This window comes from Erinaceus europaeus, chromosome 14, assembly GCF_950295315.1.
Source record: "Erinaceus europaeus chromosome 14, mEriEur2.1, whole genome shotgun sequence".
NCBI lineage: Eukaryota > Metazoa > Chordata > Mammalia > Eulipotyphla > Erinaceidae > Erinaceus > Erinaceus europaeus.
This window is the reverse complement of record NC_080175.1, coordinates 43147154-43165921: the sequence shown is the minus strand read 5'-3', so window position 1 is coordinate 43165921 and position 18768 is coordinate 43147154. Positions and strand designations below refer to the sequence as shown.

The 18768-nt window shown below is 47.0% G+C and overlaps 1 protein-coding gene across 2 annotated transcripts in view; it reads right to left on the bottom strand.

The window, feature by feature from the left end:
* DNAJC5 (DnaJ heat shock protein family (Hsp40) member C5) overlaps positions 1-15047 on the bottom strand; it is a 68092-nt gene extending 53045 nt beyond the window's left edge. For both annotated transcript variants that reach the window (XR_009544714.1, XM_060171663.1), the window contains exon 1: positions 14907-15047. The gene's annotated coding sequence lies outside the window, so the exon portion shown is untranslated. The remainder of the gene's footprint in view (positions 1-14906) is intronic.
* Positions 15048-18768: the final 3721 nt, after the last annotated feature.

Sequence of the window (18768 nt, the reverse complement as noted above, 5' to 3'; positions counted from 1 at the left end):
GGAAGACTAAGGCAAGTATAAACCTATGGGACTACATCAAATTAAAAAGCTTCTTCACAGCAAAAGAAACCACTACCCAAATCAAGAGACCCCTCACAGAATGGGAGAAGATCTTTACATGCCATACATCAGATAAGAGTTTAATAACCAACATATATAAAGAGCTTGCCAGACTCAACAACAAGACAACAAATAACCCCATCCAAAAATGGGGGGAGGACTTGGACAGAATATTCACCACAGAAGAGATCCAAAAGGCTGAGAAACACATGAAAAAATGCTCCAAGTCTCTGATTGTCAGAGAAATGCAAATCAAGACAACAATGAGATATCACTTCACTCCTGTGAGAATGTCACACATCAGAAAAGGTAACAGCAGCAAATGCTGGAGAGGATGTGGGGTCAAAGGAACCCTCCTGCACTGCTGGTGGGAATGTAAATTGGTCCAACCTCTGTGGAGAACAGTCTGGAGAACTCTCAGAAGGCTAGAAACGGACCTACCCTATGACCCTGCAATTCCCCTCCTGGGGATATATCCTAAGGAACCCAACACATCCATCCAAAAAGATCTGTGTACACATATGTTCTTGGCAGCACAATTTGTAATAGCCAAAACCTGGAAGCAACCCAGGTGTCCAACAACAGATGAGTGGCTGAGCAAGCTGTGGTATATATACACAATGGAATACTACTCAGCTGTAAAAAATGGTGACTTCACCGTTTTCAGCCGATCTTGGATGGACCTTGAAAAAATCATGTTGAGTGAAATAAGTCAGAAACAGAAGGATGAATACGGGATGATCTCACTCTCAGGCCGAAGTTGAAAAACAAGATTAGAAAAGAAAACACAAGTCGAACCTGAAATGGAATTGGAGTATTACACCAAAGTAAAAGACTCTGGGGTGGGTGGGTGGGTGGGGAGAATACAGGTCCATGAAAAATGATGAATGAAATAGTGGGGGTTGTATTGTTAAATGGGAATCTGGGGAATGTTATGCATGTAAAAAAAAAAAAGAAGTAGAAACGCAAAGCAGAAATTGACTGAGTTTGGAGTATGGCACCAAAGTAAGAAAGCAGAAGTACACTAGAGTTTGCAGTGAGTACTTCCCTAATACTTCCTCTCCACTTTTCCAAGCTTTGGGTCCATGATTGCTCAACAATTTGTTTGGCTTTGTATGTTAACTCTCTTTTCAGTCACCAGGTTCCAGGTGTCATCAGGATGCCGGCCAGACTTCCCTGGATTGAAGACCCCACCAATATGTCCTTGAGCTCAGCTTCCCCAGAGACCCACCCTACTAGGGAAAGAGAGAGGCAGACTGAGAGTATGGACCGGGGAAGCAATTACAGAAGCCAGACCTTCTACCTTCTGAAACCCACAATGACCCAGGGTCCATGGGTGGGATATGGAGATTGGGCGGTGGGAATCCTTTCTTAAATAAAAAAAAAAAAAAAATTCATTTGTGAAGCCATCTGGTCCAGGACTTTTGTTGTTGGGGAGATTCTTAATAACAGTTTCAATTTCTTTGTCAAAAAAAAAAAAAAGAAAGAATTAATTAACAAAACCATAGGGTAGGAGGGGTACAACTCCACACAATTCCCACCGCCCAATCTCCATATCCCACCCCCTCCCCCGATAGCTTTCCCATTCTCTATCCCTCTGGGAGCATGGACCCAGGGTCATTGTGGGTTGCAGAAGGTAGAAGGTCTGGCTTCTGTAATTGCTTCCCCGCTGAACATGGGCGTTGACTGGTCGGTCCATACTCCCAGTCTGCCTCTCTCTTTCCCTAGTAGGGTGGGTCTCTGGGGAAGCTGAGCTCCAGGACATATTTCTTAAATTAAAAAAAAAAAAAAAGGGGGAAACAAATAAAATAAAAAGGAAATAAATAAAACTGAACTTTATATGACTCAAAGTAAAGTCAGGCCAATAAAGATTTTTATGGGAACACAACATATTAAGTTTTTTGCTTTAATTAGCCACTGATCATTTCATGTTATTTATTTGTTTATTCCCTTTAGTTGCCCTTGTTATTATTATTGTTATTGATGTTGTCATTGGATAGGACAGAGAGAAATGGAGAGAGGAGGGGAAGACAGAGAGGGGGAGAGAAAGACAGACACCTGCAGAGCTGCTTCACCACTTGTGAAGTGACTCCCCTGCAGGTGGGGAGCCGGGGGCTCGAACCAGGATCCTTACACTGGTCCTTGCTCTTTGTGCCACTTGCACTTAACCCACTGCGCTTCCACCCGACTCCCTTGTTTTTTTTTTTTTAACCATTGCTCATCTCTGGTTTATGGTAGTGCGGGGGACTGAACCTGGGACTTTAGAGCCTCAGGCATGAGAGTCACTTTGCATAACCTTTATGCTATCTACCCCCTCCCCCGCCTCATGCATTTTTAAAAGTCCATTTCTGGCTAGTGTGATAGCTCACCTGGACAGTGCATGCAACATCATGTGCACATCCCAGGCTTCACTCTGGCACCCACTGCACTTTGATGCTGTGGTATCTTTTCCTATCTCCTATCTCTATCTGAAAAAGTTAGCTAGAGCAGTCAAGCCTAAGTTAATGGGGCAAGAAAAATACCTACTTATTACTACACACACTTTTCCCCACTAGGACTTTTCTGGGGCTTCATATCTATGTGGTTCCCTTGCTCCTGGCAGACTATCTATTTATTTATTTTCCTATTGATAGAAAGAGGGCAAGAGAGAGAGAGAAAGACACAGAAGAGAGAGACCACAGCACTGCTCGGCTGATGATGGAAGTTTCCCTTTATTCAGTGTTCCCACATCATGGCTGGGGGTGTCAAGTGGGTAAAGTGTATTCTACCCAGTAAACCACCTACCAGGTCCACACAGTACTGACTTTCAGAGGACAAAGGAGCAGAAGAGGACACCCAATAGAGCATACACTTAACTAGGTACAAGGACCTGGGTTCTAGTCCTTGACACCAGATGGGAGCACCAATGTTTGGTGCCAAGGGAAGATTCAAGGATGGTGGGGTGGAACTATGGTCTCTTTCCCTCTGTCTGCACCTGAAATTAAAAGGAGAAAAGTGTCCACTGGGAGTGGTGGAATCACACGTGTACTAGCCAATGCCCGCCCCCCCACACACACACAAAGCAAGACATGCCAAGACAAACAGAACACTGCAAATGGCTGAACCATGCTGTTCTTTCTCTCAAGCAATAGAAGATAAAGAAATAAAATACAGTGGTCTGGGAGGTGGTGCAGTGATAATGCATTGGATTCTCAACTGTGAGGTCCCTAGTTCAATCCCCAGCAGTACAAGTACCAGAGTGATATCTGGTTTTCTTTCTCTCCTCTTACCTTTTTCATGAATAAATAAATTCTTTTAAAAAGGAAACATTTTAAATGACAAAGCAAAAATTATTACAACTGACAAAAAAACAACAAAAATGCCTCACATTTTAACAGCAAATTGGATGGCAATAGCTAAATGAACACCAACAAATAAAACATAAATCTCATATGCATGAAAACTGAAAGACAAAAGAGGCACACCCATATGCCCAGCCATAGGGCAGTATAAATTTCATAATATAGGCAGCGACTATAAAGTTTATATTCTTTGACCTATGCTCTTTTATTTACCTTGGAGAAATGCTTTCACTATAAAAGCTAACTCTTTAACAGAGAAAAGTTCCGTGGGACTGCCTACTTAAACACCAGATACCGGCTATACCACGAGTTCCTTCTGACAGAAGAGACAAAAGTTGGGTGTCTCCCTCCCTCCCTCCCTTTCTGCAGTTAGTCACTCCTGCCAGTGCCTGATGTGGTGGTAGGGGGGCCTCCAACCAGAGCTGGGGAATCCTGGGTTGCTACCACCTGAATTCAGTCCCCGTGAAGCAGTGCAGAGTTATAATAAGGGAAACTTGGGTGCTGTTGGTTTTGCTAGAGAACACATTTCCACTCCAGCCACTGAAGAAGTAAGACGCACCAGCTCTCCAAGAAAGAGTCTGGCACCCCCTTCTCTCCCAAAGATAGCAAGGGTGGGGCCCAGCTGATGGGGGTGGCCAGGCAGCATTCCAACCCTCTGACTCCCAGCACTGTAACTTTATCACCAGAATTACTCACAACACGGCAGTAAAAACACATATGACTACATATTTCACCTTGCAGACCACCATTTTTGCTGGGGGCATACTTCCAGTGTAGAAGAATTAAGGGGACAATAAAATTACAAAGATCTGGGGCCAGGCGGTGGTACACTCACTTAAGTGCACATTATTTCCAAGTGCAAGGACACAGGTTCAAGCCCCTGCTCCCCACCTGCTGGGAGGACACTTTATGAGCAGAGAAGCAGGTCAGCAGGTTTCTCTTTCTCTCTCACTACGCCCCCCAATCCTCTCAATTTTTCTCTCCTAACAAAAAATAGATAGAAATTTTAAAAAAAGGCTGCCAGGAGCAGTGGATTGGTAGTGCTGACAGAGCATGAGATAGCCCTTGTAGCAATAAAATTGTTTTAAAAATTATAAAGAACCATGATGACGAGTGTCTGACTCCTACATTCAAGCAGCAGCTGGCCATTGCTCACGATGCAATGCACAGTGCAAAATGTTGGTGAGGTCATGGCCAGGGAGGTGGCTTAGCAGAAGAGCACAAGATGTGCATTTGAAGGGGCTGGGCAGTAGCCCAGCGGTTTAAATGCACGTGGCGCAAAGCGCAAGGACCAGTATATGGAACCTGGTTGAAGCCCCGGCTCCCCACCTGCAGGGGAGTCACTTCACAGGTGGTGAAGCAGGTCTACAGGTGTCTATCTTTCTCTCCCCCTGTCTTCCCCTCCTCTCCCGATTTCTCTCTGTCCTATCCAACAATGACATCAATAACAACAACAACAATAAAAAAAAAAAAGGAGAAAAGAGCAAATTAAAAAAAAAAAAAAAAGGACCTGCATTTGAGAGGCCTCAAGTTCAGTTTCCAGTATCACCTACATCAGGACAGTGCTCCGGTGTTTTCTCTTTCTCATTAAACATGTTTAAGTAGTGGGGTTTAATATGCTAGGAAAAAAATTACAAAGATTTCTAACTAAACTGCTTTTTAAAAAGGAAAGATGTATTTATTTTATGGAGAAAAAGAGACCAGAACACCATTCAGCTCTGCATATTGCAATGCTGGGGATTCCGCCTGAGGCAAGTCATGTGTCCCTAGTCACTAGCAGATTTTTTTTTTAAATTTTTAAATTTTATTTATTTATTCCCTTTTGTTGCCCTTGTTGTTTTATTGTTGTAGTTATTATTGATGTCGTTGTTATTGGATAGGACAGAGAGAAATGGAGAGAGGAGGGGAAGACAGAGAGGGGGAGAGAAAGACAGACACCTGCAGACCTGCTTCACCACCTGTGAAGGGACCTGCCTGCAGGTGGGGAGCCGGGGGCTCGAACAGGGATCCTGACGCCGGTCCTTGAGCTTAGCGCCACCTGCGCTTAACCCGCTGCGCTACAGCCCGACTCCCACTAGCAGATTTTTAAAAATATTATTTTATTAGTGATTTAGCAGTGGTTTGTGAAAGTACAAAGATCTCGAGGATATGGTTTCACACCCACAGCTGTTGTGTGTAAACCACTGCACTCACTACCAGTCCTGTATGCCATCCCTGCCCATGCTCCCTTTAATTTTGAGAGGGACCAGAGCACTGCTCAGCTCTTGCTTCAGGGGCTGAGTGCTGGCACACCCAGCTATGCATGCACATTACAGTCACAAAAAAACTAGGTTCAGGGGGCCAGGCGGTGGCACAGTGGGTTAAGCGCATGTGGTGCTGGGCGCAGGGACCGGCGTAAGGATCTCGGTTCGAGCCCCCGGCTCCCCACCTGCAGGGGAGTCGCTTCACAGGCGGTGAAGCAGGTCTGCAGGTGTCTGTCTTTCTCTCCCCCTCCCTCTCTGTCTTCCCCTCCTCTCTCCATTTCTCTCTGTCCTATCCAACAATGAACAACATCAACAATGGTAATAATAATAACCACAATGAGGCTACAACAAGGGCAACAAAAGAGGGGAAAAATGGCCTCCAGGAGCAGTGGATTCATGGTGCAGGCACCGAGCCCAGCAATAACCCTGGAGAAAAAAAAAAAAAAAACAACTAGGTTCAAACGCCCTGGTCCTCACCTACAGAGGGGAAAGCCTCACAAGTGATGAAGCAGTGCTGCAGGTATCTATCTCCCCCAAACCCCCTCTTAAAAATATTTTATTATCTTTATTTATTTATTGGATAGAGACAGCCAGAAATCGACAGGGAAAGGAGTAATGGGGGGGGGGGGGGAGAAAGACAACTACAGCACTGCTTCTCCATTAGTAAAGCTTTCCCCCTGAAGATGGGAACTGGGGCTTGAACTTGGGTCCTTGTACACTGTAGCATGTGTACTCAACCAGGTGTGTTACCACTCGGCCTCTCTTACCTACCCCACTCAATTTCTTTTCTCTATCCAATAAAAAAAAAAAAATTCCAGTGGTCTGGGAGGTGGCGCAGTGGATAAGGCACTGGATTCTCAAGCAGGAGGTCCCAAGTTCAATCCCCGTCAGCACATGTGCCAGAGTTATGTCTGGTTCTTTCTCTCCTGTCTTTCTTGTGAATAAACAAATAAAATCTTAAAAAAAAATTCCAGACCCCCCATCTCTTCATCTGAACTATTCCAGCCTTTAGGTTCAAGATTAGTCAACAATTTGTTTGGCTCTATATGTTAACTCTTTTTTCAGCCATCAGGTTCCAGATACTAATATGACGCCAACCTGAATTTGCTAAGCAGACTATCCCACCAATGCGTCCTCGAGCCCTGCTTCCTCAGAACCCCACCCAACTAGGGAAAGAGAAAAATAGGCTGGGAGTATGGACCGACCAGTCAACGCCCATGTTCAGCGGGGAAGCAATTACAGAAGCCAGACCTTCTACCTTCTGCACCCCACATGACCCTAGGTCCATACTCCCAGAGGGATAAAGAATAGGGAAGCTATCAGGGGAGGGGATGGGATACGGAGTTTTGGTGGTGTTATCTGTGTGGAGTTGTACCTCTCTTATCCTATGATTTTGTCAATGTCTCCTTTTTATAAATAAAAAATTTAAAAAAAAAAAGGAAGAAAAAAAATTCCTCCGTAGGAGACAGAAAGCTCACTCAGTGTCAGCACACCATGTGCCTGAAGTCCCAGCAGCTCAAGGTTCAGTCCCCAGCACCACAAATGGGACAGTGAGAGCTGTGTGGATGGTGGAGTGGTGTTTTGGTGTGTGTCTCTGCTTAAATACAAAATGAAAAACATCGAGTCTGGGAGACTGGGCAGTTATATTTGTTCATGTGTGAGGAATTGGGTTAATTCTTGGGAAGCAGAATTTTTTTTTTTTTAATTGCCACCAGAGTAATTGCTGGGTATCAGGGGCTGCACAACGAATCCATCACTTTTTTTTTTTTTATTTTCCCTTTTGTTGCCCTTGTTGTTTTTCATTGTTGTAGTTATTATTTTTGTTGCCGTTGTTACACAGGACAGAGAGAAATGGAGAGAGGAGGGGAAGACAGAGAGGGGGAGAGAAAGACAGACACCTGCAGACCTGCTTCACCGCTTGTGAATAGACTGCCCTGCAGGTAGGGAGCCAGGGGCTTGAACCGGGATCCTTTGACCGGCCCTTGTGCTTTGCACCACATGCGCTTAACCTGTTGCACTACCACCCGACTCCCGAATCCACCACTCTTGGCATCTGTTTTTTCCTTTCCTTTGCTTTTTTTTTTTTTTTTTTTCTTTCTCTTGATAGGACAGAAATTGGGAGGAGAGGAGAGATAGACACCTGTAGCACCACTTGTGAAACATCCTCCCTGCAGATGGGCAAGAAGGGCTTGAACCTAAGTCCATGTACACGGTAAAGGTGTGTGTTTAACCTGGTGTGCCTCTGCCCACCCCGATTTTTTTTCTTAAATTATCTATTTCAATGAGAGAGACAGAGAGACGAATATACAGAGATAAAGTTAGAAAGACCAGAGCACTGCTCAGTTCTGGATTATGGTGGTGTTGGGGATTGAATTTGGAACCTCAGATACTTGGGCATGAAAATCTTTTGCAGAACCATCATGCTGTTTCCCCAGCCCCAGATTTTATTTATTTTATTTTACTTTTTTCCCAGAGGACTGCTTAGCTCTGACTTATAGTGGTATCAAGACTGAACTCAGGGGAGCCGAGTCTCAGGAGTGAAAGTCTTTTTGCATAATCATTATGCTATCTCTCCAGCCCCTCAAAGCCAGACTAACAAACAAAAGCACTAAATTTTAGGAGGCACTTATGCGGCATCCCAGGAGAACGCACAGTGGGTAGAACACTGGACTCTCAAGGGTGAGGTCCCAAGTTCCATCTCTGGCAGGGCATGTGTCAGAGTGATCCTCTGGTTCTTTCTCTCCCTCCCTCTCTCTAACAGGTAAATCTTTTTTGTTTTTAAGCCATTTATGTGGCCTGGAGGTGGCACAGTGGCTGGAGCTTTGGGCCCAAAAGCATGAAGTCCTGAGTTTGAGCCCTAGTATCAAATGTGCCAGAGTGATACTCTGGTTCTCTCTTGTATTAATAATTTTTTTTGGGGGGGAGTTGGGCAGTAGCGCAGCGGGTTAAGTGCAGGTGATGCAAAGTGCAAGGACCAGAGTAAGGATCCCTGGCTCCCCATCTGCAGATCTTTGAGCCTCCGGCTCCCCACCTGCAGGGGAGTCGCTTCACAGGCAGTGAAGCAGGTCTGCAAGTGTCTGTCTTTCTCTCCCCCTGTCTTCCCCTCCTCTCTCCATTTCTCTCTGTCCTATCCAACAACAACAATAATAACTACAACAATAAAACAAGGGCAACAGAAGGGAATAAATAAATATTATAAATCCTTTTTGTTTTTAATGCCATTCACTCGGGCAATATGTACATTACAAATGATTTGAAAAGAAGTAAATGCTCAGTGTAGAGTCCTGAAACAAATACTGAAGATGACATTTTCATTGCCCTTCCAAACCTGGCCTCACTAAAAAAGTCTATCTTTAGAGAATGCTACTTCATTCAGTGTTAACTATCATTAATCATGCTTGCAAGCCCTTAGAATTTAAAACACTTTACTTTTATTTGCCAAAGACCTAAGTCTATTAAATGTCTGGCTATACCACAATGGAGGCAGAACTATTTCGCTGACACAAGTACTTAACGGTACTGGGTGTGTGTGGGTGTGTGTGTGTGTGTGTGTGTAAACAATGAAAGACAAAAGATAAAGGTTGTTAGGTAATCTAATCCTTAAATCTTCAGGTTTGAAGGTTCAATGGGGGGGGGAGGTAAAAGAAGAGACTAGCTGCTAATCGTCTCCAGGGGATGTCAACAGGCCTTGGTGTCAGGACAGCCCATGTATTTTCATAACACGACTACTATCAATTCTCAGAACTTCATGACTTCTACTTAAGAAATAGTTGATAACATATTTTTTTTGATATCATCTCCAAAAGATAGGCAGGGCAGTACCATAACCTTCATCTTACCAGAACTTTGTTGTGTGGACCTCGGTCTGGTCCCCTTCCTTGAAAGGGACAGACATGTAGCACAGCCTCTGCTGACACACACAAAGAGAATGGCAGTGTCTGCAGCCTAACAATCGCAGCTCTGATCTAAATGGCCAACCAGAACACGGAGCCCTATTTAAGAAGAACTATAGTCTCAACTGCTACTAGGAGAATAAGGAGAGTGGTGTGGCAGCTGGCTCAGCAGATAAAGCACTGAACTCTCAAGCATGAGGTCGCAAGTTCAATCCCCAGTAGCACATATAGCAGAGTGATATCTGGTTCTCCCTCTCTCATCTTTCTCAATAAAATAAATAAAATAAGGGAGTTGAGCGGTAACGCAGAGTGCAAGGACAAGTGTAAGGATCCAGGTGCAAGCCCCTGGCTCCCCACCCTCAGGGGAGTTGCTTCACAAGCAGAGATGCAGGTCTGCAGGTGTCTATCTTTCTCTCCCCCTGTCTTCCCCTCCTCTCTCCATTTCTCTCTGTCCTATCCAATAATGACATCAATAACAACTACAGCAATAAAACAAGGGCAACAAAAGGGAATAAATGTAAAAAAGAAAAAAAACAAAATTAAAGAAAATTTAAAGTGTTAAAAAAAAGAAAGAGAATAATAAATAAGGAGAGCACCTTGAGACTGAGTCTTCTCTCCCACCCACCCTCTCAAATCATTGGTGTGTCTCCTTACTGGAAAACCGGATGCCTTCACTGGCTAAGATACGGCTTTCCTTTGGCATTTCTGTCCCCATACCAGGCACAGACTGCTTAATAGAGAAGAATTTTGGAATGATCTCAAGGTGAATATGTCTGTGTGTATCATGCTCACTTTGTTTCCTAGTTTTATTTTATTTATTCACTTACTGGATCGAAACAGAGAGCAACTGAGACGGAAGAAGGAGGCAGTGAGGGTGAGAGAGACACCTGCAGCACTACTTCACTGCTCATGGAGCTTCCCCTCCCCTAGGGTGGGGAGTTGGGGCTTGAACCTGGGTCCTTGTGCATGGTAACAGGTGTGCTCAACTAGGTATGCCACTACCCAGACCCTGCTGCCTAATCTTAAAAGCACACTTCCATCTCTAATAATGTTCTACCTTCTTAAAACCTCAGGTCTCCCTGCATCTTAGTCACCATCCAGGAAACACCTACTGAGCACCTACCACATCCCAGGCCTGGTACTAGCACTGCACATTTGGGCTCTAAAAATGCACTGTTAGCAGCTTGTCATGGGATTCGGCAGAGTGGTGTCAGGTGGTCAATAGCAGAAGCAGTACAGAAGACCTAAATTTAAGGTCTAATTCACAGCGAGACTGAGCTGCTCAAGCTGCCCCCACATCCTCAACACAAGAAATGGCAGGGTGAAGGAGCGAGCACAATAGCTATGCAAAAAGACTTTCATGTAGGAGGCTCCAAAGTCCCAGGTTCGATCCACCACTACCACCAAATGCCAGAGCTGAACAGTGCTCTGGTAAAAATAAAGAAGAATAAGAAAACACCTTGGAGAGCCAGAGTGTGTGCGCGCGCGCGCGCGCGCGCGCGCGCGCGCGCGTGCGTGTGTGTGTGTGTGTGTGTGTGTGTGTGTTGGGGGGGGTAGCATAAAGGTTATGCAAAGAGACTTTCAACCCTGAGGCTCTGAAGTCCCAGGTTTAATCTCCCGAACCACCATAAACCAGAGCTGAGCACTGCTTTGGTACACAAAGGAAGGAAGGGAGGGAGGGAGGAAGGAAGGAAGGAAGGAGTTAGTGTGGACATCTGGCAAGAGTTCTAGAAACAACTGCAGCCACAGAGGTGGCTCTTCAGGTAGAGCACAAGACTTACATGCATGAGGTCCAAAGTTGGAACCTCAGCACCACTTGTACTAAAGTGATTCTTTGGACGGACCTCCCTCTCATTAAAATCAATCTTGATTTATTTTAAGTATTTTATTAATGAGAGATGGGGAGTGAACACACCAGGCATCACTGTGGTACATGTGCTGGCAGGGATCAAACTCAGGACCTCATGCCTGAGAGTCCAACACTTCATCCATTGTGTCAGGTTGCAGTTTTTTTTTTTTTTTAAATATTTTATTATTTATTTTGGACAGAGAGAGAAATTGAGAAGAGAGACACCTACAATGCTATTCTTTTTAAAATTTATTTTCCCTTTTGTTGCCCTTTTTAAAAATTGTTGTAGGATAGGACAGAGAGAAATGGAGCGAGGAGGGGAAGACAGAGGGGGAGAGATAGACACCTGCAGACCTGCTTCACCATATGTGAAGTGACTCCTCTGCAGGTGAGGAGCCGGAGGCTTGAACTGGGATCCTCACACAGGTCCTTGAGCTTTGTGCCACGTGCATTTAATCCGTGTGCTGAACCTGGTGCGCTACTGCCCAACTCCCACCTACAGTGCAATTCTACTGCTGATCTTGAAGATTCCCCCCTGCAGGTGGGGACCAAAAAAAAGCTTGAGCCCAGGTCCTTGTGCATGGTGACATGTGCATTCAACCAGGTGCACCACCACTCAGCCCTCAATCTTCAGAAACCACCAGACCTTCAGTCACTTGGCCACCATCAGAATTCGCATGGTGCTGCCATAGTGCCAAAGCTGTGAACCTCAAGCTAAGGGTATCACCACAGCTCACTGTCGAGTAGTCCCACTAACACATCTCTTTGCCAGTAAAGTACACCTACCATGCAAGTTCTCTCAAAAGCTTATTTTATCTTTTTTTTATTTTTAGTCATTGCCAGGGCTTCATAGTTTTTTTTAAAACTTTAAAAAAATTAATTTATTTATCCCCTTTTGTTGCCTTTGTTTTATTGTTGTAGTTATTATTGTTGTTATTGATATCATTGTTGGATAGGGCAGAGAGAAATGGAGAGAGGAGGGGAAGACAGAGAGGGGGGAGAAAGATAAGACACCTGCAGACTTGGTTCACCGCTTGTGAAGGGACTCCCCTGCAGGTGGGGGAGCCAGGGGCTCGAACCGGGATCCTTATTCTGGTCCTTGCACTTTGCGCCACTGGCGCTTAACTCACTGTGCTACCACCCAACTCCCAGCTTCCTAGTTCTTAGCCAACTTTTTTTTCCCCCAGAGAGAAAGAGAAAGATACCAGAGGGGGGGCCAAGTGATGGTGCACCTGGTTAAGCACACACATTACAGTGCACAAGGAACCAGATTCAAGCCCCTGGTCCCACCTGCAGGGGAAAAGCTTCACAACTGGACTGTCTCCCTTCCTCTCTATCCTTTCCCTCTCAGTTTCTCTCTGTGCTATCTAGTAAAATAAATAAATGAATAAACAAAACAAAAAAAAGGTAACAGGGCATTCGGGCTTCCTCCAGCATGGTGGGGGCCGACTCAAGGCAGGGTCTTGAGTCCAGGTGAACTGCCTTGCCAACCCCCCATAGATAAAAATTAAAAACTATTACCGGTGGCAGACTTGATTAAAAGATTTTATTCTGCTACTGCTCTTTGATTTATATCCAGAGAACATGAAAACATTGATTCAAACAGGCCTATGCACCCTTACGCTCATAGCTGCATTATTCACAATAGCCAGAGTGGAAGCAACTGGATAAAGAAGTTATGGAATTCAATGGATGTTACACTGCAATTAAAAAATATATTGTATCCTTCAAGACAAAAGGACAATGGAAATGGTTGTTTTTAGTGACATAGGTAAGGAGATAAAAGATAGCTACTAGATGGTTTTGCTCATTTTCAGGAAACATAATTGAAACACATGATCTTGCCAAGAAAAAAAATTTTTTATTAAAATTTTATTTCCTTATTTGCCTTTTGTTGCCCTTGTTTTTTATTTTGTTGTAGTTATTATTGTTGTTACTGACGCTGTCACTGTTAGTACAGAGAGAAGTGGAGAGAGGAGGGGAAGACAGGGGGAGAGAAAGGCACCTGCAGACCTGCTTCACGGCCTGTGAAGCGACTCCCCCTGCAGGTTTGGAGCCGGGGGGCTCGAACGGGGATCCTTAAGTTTTGTGCCACATGCGCTGAACCCGCTGCGCTACCGCCTGACTCCCAAAAAGAGTTTCTAACACTTTGTGAGAACTATGGAGGTGGGATGGGGGGCACAGAACTTCGGTGGTAGGTACGGTGTATCCCATAACCATTTAATCTTGTAAGTCACTGTTAAATCACAAGTAACTTTAACTGGCTGTCTCTTCCCAAAGGGTAGACTTGCCAGGGCCTCCTCGGAACTCAGTACCTCAAGTGCTCAGTCCCTGTAAGCAGCTCATTCCACCCATACCACTGTCGCTCCGATCCTCACCATCTCCCATTCAAGGAACACTACCAGGTATGGGCTAGGTGCCAGCAGGTGTGCTCTGCTCCTCCCTGCCGCCTGCCTAAGGACCTCATCATAGTGAAAAACCAAGTAAGTAACGTGCAAGTGTTAGATGGGGCACCAGAAGAATTAGGCGCTGGGGGCAATGCAGCTGGGAAGGGCAGTGGGAACCGAGGCAGGAGCTGAGATGCTGTAATAAGTAGGGCAGTCAGGCTCCGCACAGCGGCATAGCGAGCTGGCGAGGGAGCGGGTGTTGCAGGCAGAGCTGGTACAGAGCATGTTTCTTCGGAGACTGGGAAGGGGCTGCGGTGAGGGGGCAGAAAGCTGGTCACTCGGGGGTTCAGCCCCCACAACCCCAGGCCCAACGGCTCCATGGCTGTGGCCACCCAGCAGAGCTCGGTGTTTCCCTGCGTGCCCACCTGCCCTGCGAGCTCCAAATGCATCAGGATAAGGGGACAGGGACCAGGCACCCCCACCCAGCCCGCCTCATCCCAGCAGGCCTCCCGCCCCGCCCCCAGGGGAAAGCAAACGCACACGTCTCCGTCAGAAAGTTTCCCTCCCTCCCGGATGCCCGTGGTTCCCGTTTCACCTCCGGGTGGACAGATTACTCAACCCTGAGACTCTGCACGACATTTGGAAGAATAAACGGGGGGAATAAAGGAAGCAAAGGCGCACACGCCCGGAGCGGCCTGGGCTGGTTCTGCCCCGGGCAGCCGCGATCAGGCAACAAGACTGTCCTTGTCGCGAAGAGCCGATCCGCCTCGAGGCGGACAACCGAGCACCGAGGTGCTGTCCGCGGACGCCCCCCGTCACGCCGCAGCTCGGGGAGGAGCAGCGAGCGCGAAAGCCGCTTCCTCTTCCTGCCGGGGGGACACTCGCAGCCCGTAGTGAGGCCGAGCCCCCAGCCCCGCACACCAGCAGCGACCCCCCAGGCCGAGCAACCCTCGGATCCCGGCGCCGCCCCCGCCCCGCACCTGCCCACAGCCCCCGCCCCTCGGGGATCGCCGCCATTTCCGGCTGCGGGCGCCGCCCCTCCCCCTCGGGCCCCCGCGCCCGCCCGCCCGCCATGGACCCCGCCGTCCCCCGCCGCCCGGCCTGCGGAGGCCCTCACGGCGCCGCGAGCTCACCTGTCCGCGCGCCACCCACCCGCTTGCCCGCGCCGGCTCCGCGGCCCTGCTCCTGCGCTCCGCGGTGCTGCTGGTGGCCGGCCGATACGCTCCTCAGCGAGGGCAGTGCCCGGGAACCCGGGCGGCGGCTGCGGGGCAGCAGCAGAGGGCGCGGGAGCAGCACCGGCAGAGGCGGGGGCGCGCACGCTCACGCACGCACCCGCACTAGCGCGCGCACCCCCGGAAGGACGTGGGTCGCAGCGAGCGGGGCTGGCCGCGCGTGCGCCCCGAGCGCTAGGTGGAGGCCCCACCTACTCCGGGGGCGGGACTGCGAAATGACAGTCGATCGTGACCCCTCCCACTCTGGGCGGAGCGCTGTGAGCTGAGCTGGGCGGCGCGGGGTCTGGGAAGACGAGGCTGTGGGGGCAGTGGACAGAGCTATGGTTGGAGCCGAAAGTGCCTGCTGTTGAGCGGCTGCTTCAGGTGTGCTCAGTAGGCCCGCAGATGGTGGGATAAACCGCATACGGAGAGGGTAAGACTGTCCCAGTAACTGACTGCGCTCAGCACTTTACGTAAGATTGAGAAAACGTGCTCTCCAAAGAACGGGGGGCGGGGAGGGAGCTCTTGGGAAATAACCGGGAGACCAATCCTCCTTCCCAATGTTTGGTACTGACATTTGTTTTCCCTGAATCGCAAAGATGGGACTTCCTCTCTTCCTGTCCAATCACTGCAGTGCTACGGCATTGTCATGCCACCATCTCGAAATCACCTCCAAACAGTGGAACAAGAAAGGCAGAGGAACCAATTTCTAGTTCTTTCCCTCCCTGTACAAACACTGCCCCAACCCCCACCCCTGCACCGGGAAAGGAAGGCCAGCTTGTCACCCTAACCCGTCCTTCTCTGAAACCATTCGAATTCTACTAGTGCTTCCTCTGTGCCTAGTACGCGTGCATAAGCCAGTCTTCATCCTAGAAGTTGCTAAAAACAGATGTTTCAGGCCAGTCCTCCTTTATCCTGACTTCCATTCTTGCCAGTTGCACATTTCCCATTCAACAGTCTATTAAAACAAATGTAATAGCGTCCAAAACCTCCCATGATACAATTCGCAAAACCTAAACTCCACCAAGCTCTGGTCCCTGGCGACTTGTCTTCCTTCTGCCACTGTCAAGTTTATCCAGCTTCAGGGACTGCAAGTGCCAGAGCACAAGTCCGTCTCCTGGCTTTTTCTTTCTTTTTTTTTTTTTAAAGATTGATTTATGACAGAGGAGAGCGAGTGAGCCAGAGCATCACTCTGGCACATGCAATGCAAATCAAACTTAGGATCTCATGCTTGAGTACAAGCTTATATACTGCACCACCTCCCAGTCCACTTGGCAATTAGATTGTGGAACATCAAGTAGGCAGTGGGGACAGTCTATGAAAACCAACTAATAGAAAGACCACACGTGGTGGCCAGGTGGTGGCACACTTGGTAATACACTCACATTACAATTACAAAGATCAGGAGGATTCAAGCCCCTGGTCCCCAACTGCAGGGGAAAGCGTCACAAGTGGTGAAGCAGGCCTGCAGGTGTCTGTCTCTCTCCTTCCCCTTTCAAAATTTGTTTCTATTCAAGAATAAATTAATCTTTTTAAAAAAGAAAAAATAATTATCTTTTAAAAAAGGAAAGACCGGACTGTCGATTTTTTTTCATTCTTATTAAATATATATTTTTAATTTTCATTTATTTTGAATAAAGACAGAGAAATTGTGAGGGGAGCGGAAAATAGTGCAGGAGACAGACAGAAACCTGAAGACCTGCTTCACCACTCATGAAGCTTTCCCCTTGCAGGTGGGGACCAGAGGCTTGAACCTGGATCCTTACGCACTGTAATGTGTGTGCTTAACCAGGTGTACCACCGCCTGGCCCCCTGGACTGTTGATTCTAAGTGAAAAATTTGGAACTAGAATTAGAAGAAATGAAAACGAAATGAACCTGGTACTAACTTCAGACTGCAGTTCTACTCAGCCTGAGTTGGGGGGAAAAAAAAGTGAATCTGATCTTAGCCCTCAACCTGGAAATTCCAAAGAAAATGTTCATGCACTAAACTTTTCTTCTTAAAATAATTTTTTTTCCTTTTCCCACCCATGTGTCATGTTTGTACAACCCCACTGCTCCCAGTGGCCTTTTATTCCTTTTGTTTTCAGTTAGAGGAAGATAGGTGAACCACCACAATATGACATCTTTCATAGAGCTTACGTATTTTTTTTCTGCCACCGGTTTTTGCTGGGGTCTCACACCTGCATTACTCCCATTAAACTCTTAAAAAAAAAAAGACACATGCATGAGAGGAAGAATCTGAACATCACTTTGGCATATGTGATGCCAGAGACTGAATTCAGATACTCATGCTTAACACTTTATCCATGGATGCCTTCCAGATCAGATTTTTTTTTTTCCCCCTCAGAGGATGAGAGACGACCACAGCACTGCTCCAGTCTCCCCTGGTGCTATGCATGATAAAGGTTTGTACTGTCATGATGTCTTCTTAAGATTTCGCTCTTTGGTTAGTTTATTTTCCCACCAGGGTTACAGCTGTACAAGACTGCACAACTGTTTTCAGTAGCCTTTTTTTTTTTCTCGATAGCAGGTAAGAGTCGTGAAATCTTTTTTTTTTGAAATAGAGTAATTGTGGGAAAGGGGGAGAGAAGGAGAGATAGAGATACCTGCAACACTGCCTTTGCTTGTGAAGTTTCCTCTCTCCAAGTGGGAACTGTGGGGCTTGAACTTGGGTCCTTGTGCATGGCAAAGTGCATGCTCTACCAGGTGATCCACCACATAGCCCCATTAAATAACTTTAAAAAGCGGGGTGGGTGGGTGGAGGAGGGCTGCTAAATAGCCCACTTGGATAGTGTGCTGCTTTGCCATGTGCATGACCCAGGATTAAGCACTGCACTGAAGGAAGCTTCAATGCTATAGTCTTTCTCTCTGCCTCTAAAATAAAATCATTTTTTAAATTTATTTATTCCCTTTTGTTGCCCGTTTTAATTGTAGTTATTGTTATTATTGTCATCTTTGTTGCGTAGGACAGAGAGAAGCGGAGAAAGGAGGGGAAGACAGAGAGGGGGAGAGAAAGATAGACACCTGCAGACCTACTTCACCACCTGTGAAGCGACTCCCCTGTAGGTGGGGAGCCGGGGTTCGAACCGGGATCCTTACGCCGGTCCTTGTGCTTTGCACCACCTGCGCTTAACCTGCTGCGCTACCGCCCGACTCCCCAATAAAATCATTTTTAAAAACAACATCAAGTCAAATACAAATGATACAAAAACGCATGAGAAAACTGGACCATGTTCCTCACAGAGGGTGGGTAGGAAAGGACAAGGGAGGGAGTTTTCAAGTATCATTTTGACTTCCTGAAACCCCCTGGAAACTCAAGCAGGTCTCTCCAAAAAGCTGATGTATTTGCTGATGCTGCCAGTCTGCCCCTTCACTCTGTACTCACCTTGCTCCTTATTGACTTCATTACTTACCCATGTCATCTCATGGTCACATCGGAGGAAGGGTTGTAAGGGACTAGACCCCTTGCCGGTTAGTGTTCTCCCCCCCACCCCCACCCCACCGAGCCCTTCAATGGGGCGGATTCTGCCAGTCCTGCCCCAGTGTAGAGCCTGGCTAGCTCCTCCTCACCCCCTCCTTGGGAGGTGTTCACTACTGGGATGTTCTCACAGCACTGAGGATTCAGAACTTGCACTGAGGTAACCTACGTCCTGCTGCTCATCCTTAAGTGTATAGGCTGATAGGAACCTTGTCTGTTGGTTTATTTGCCACTGTCACCCGAAGGAAGGCACACCACACAAACTCAAGTGGATTTCCCTTAAACGATACTTTATTGACAACTC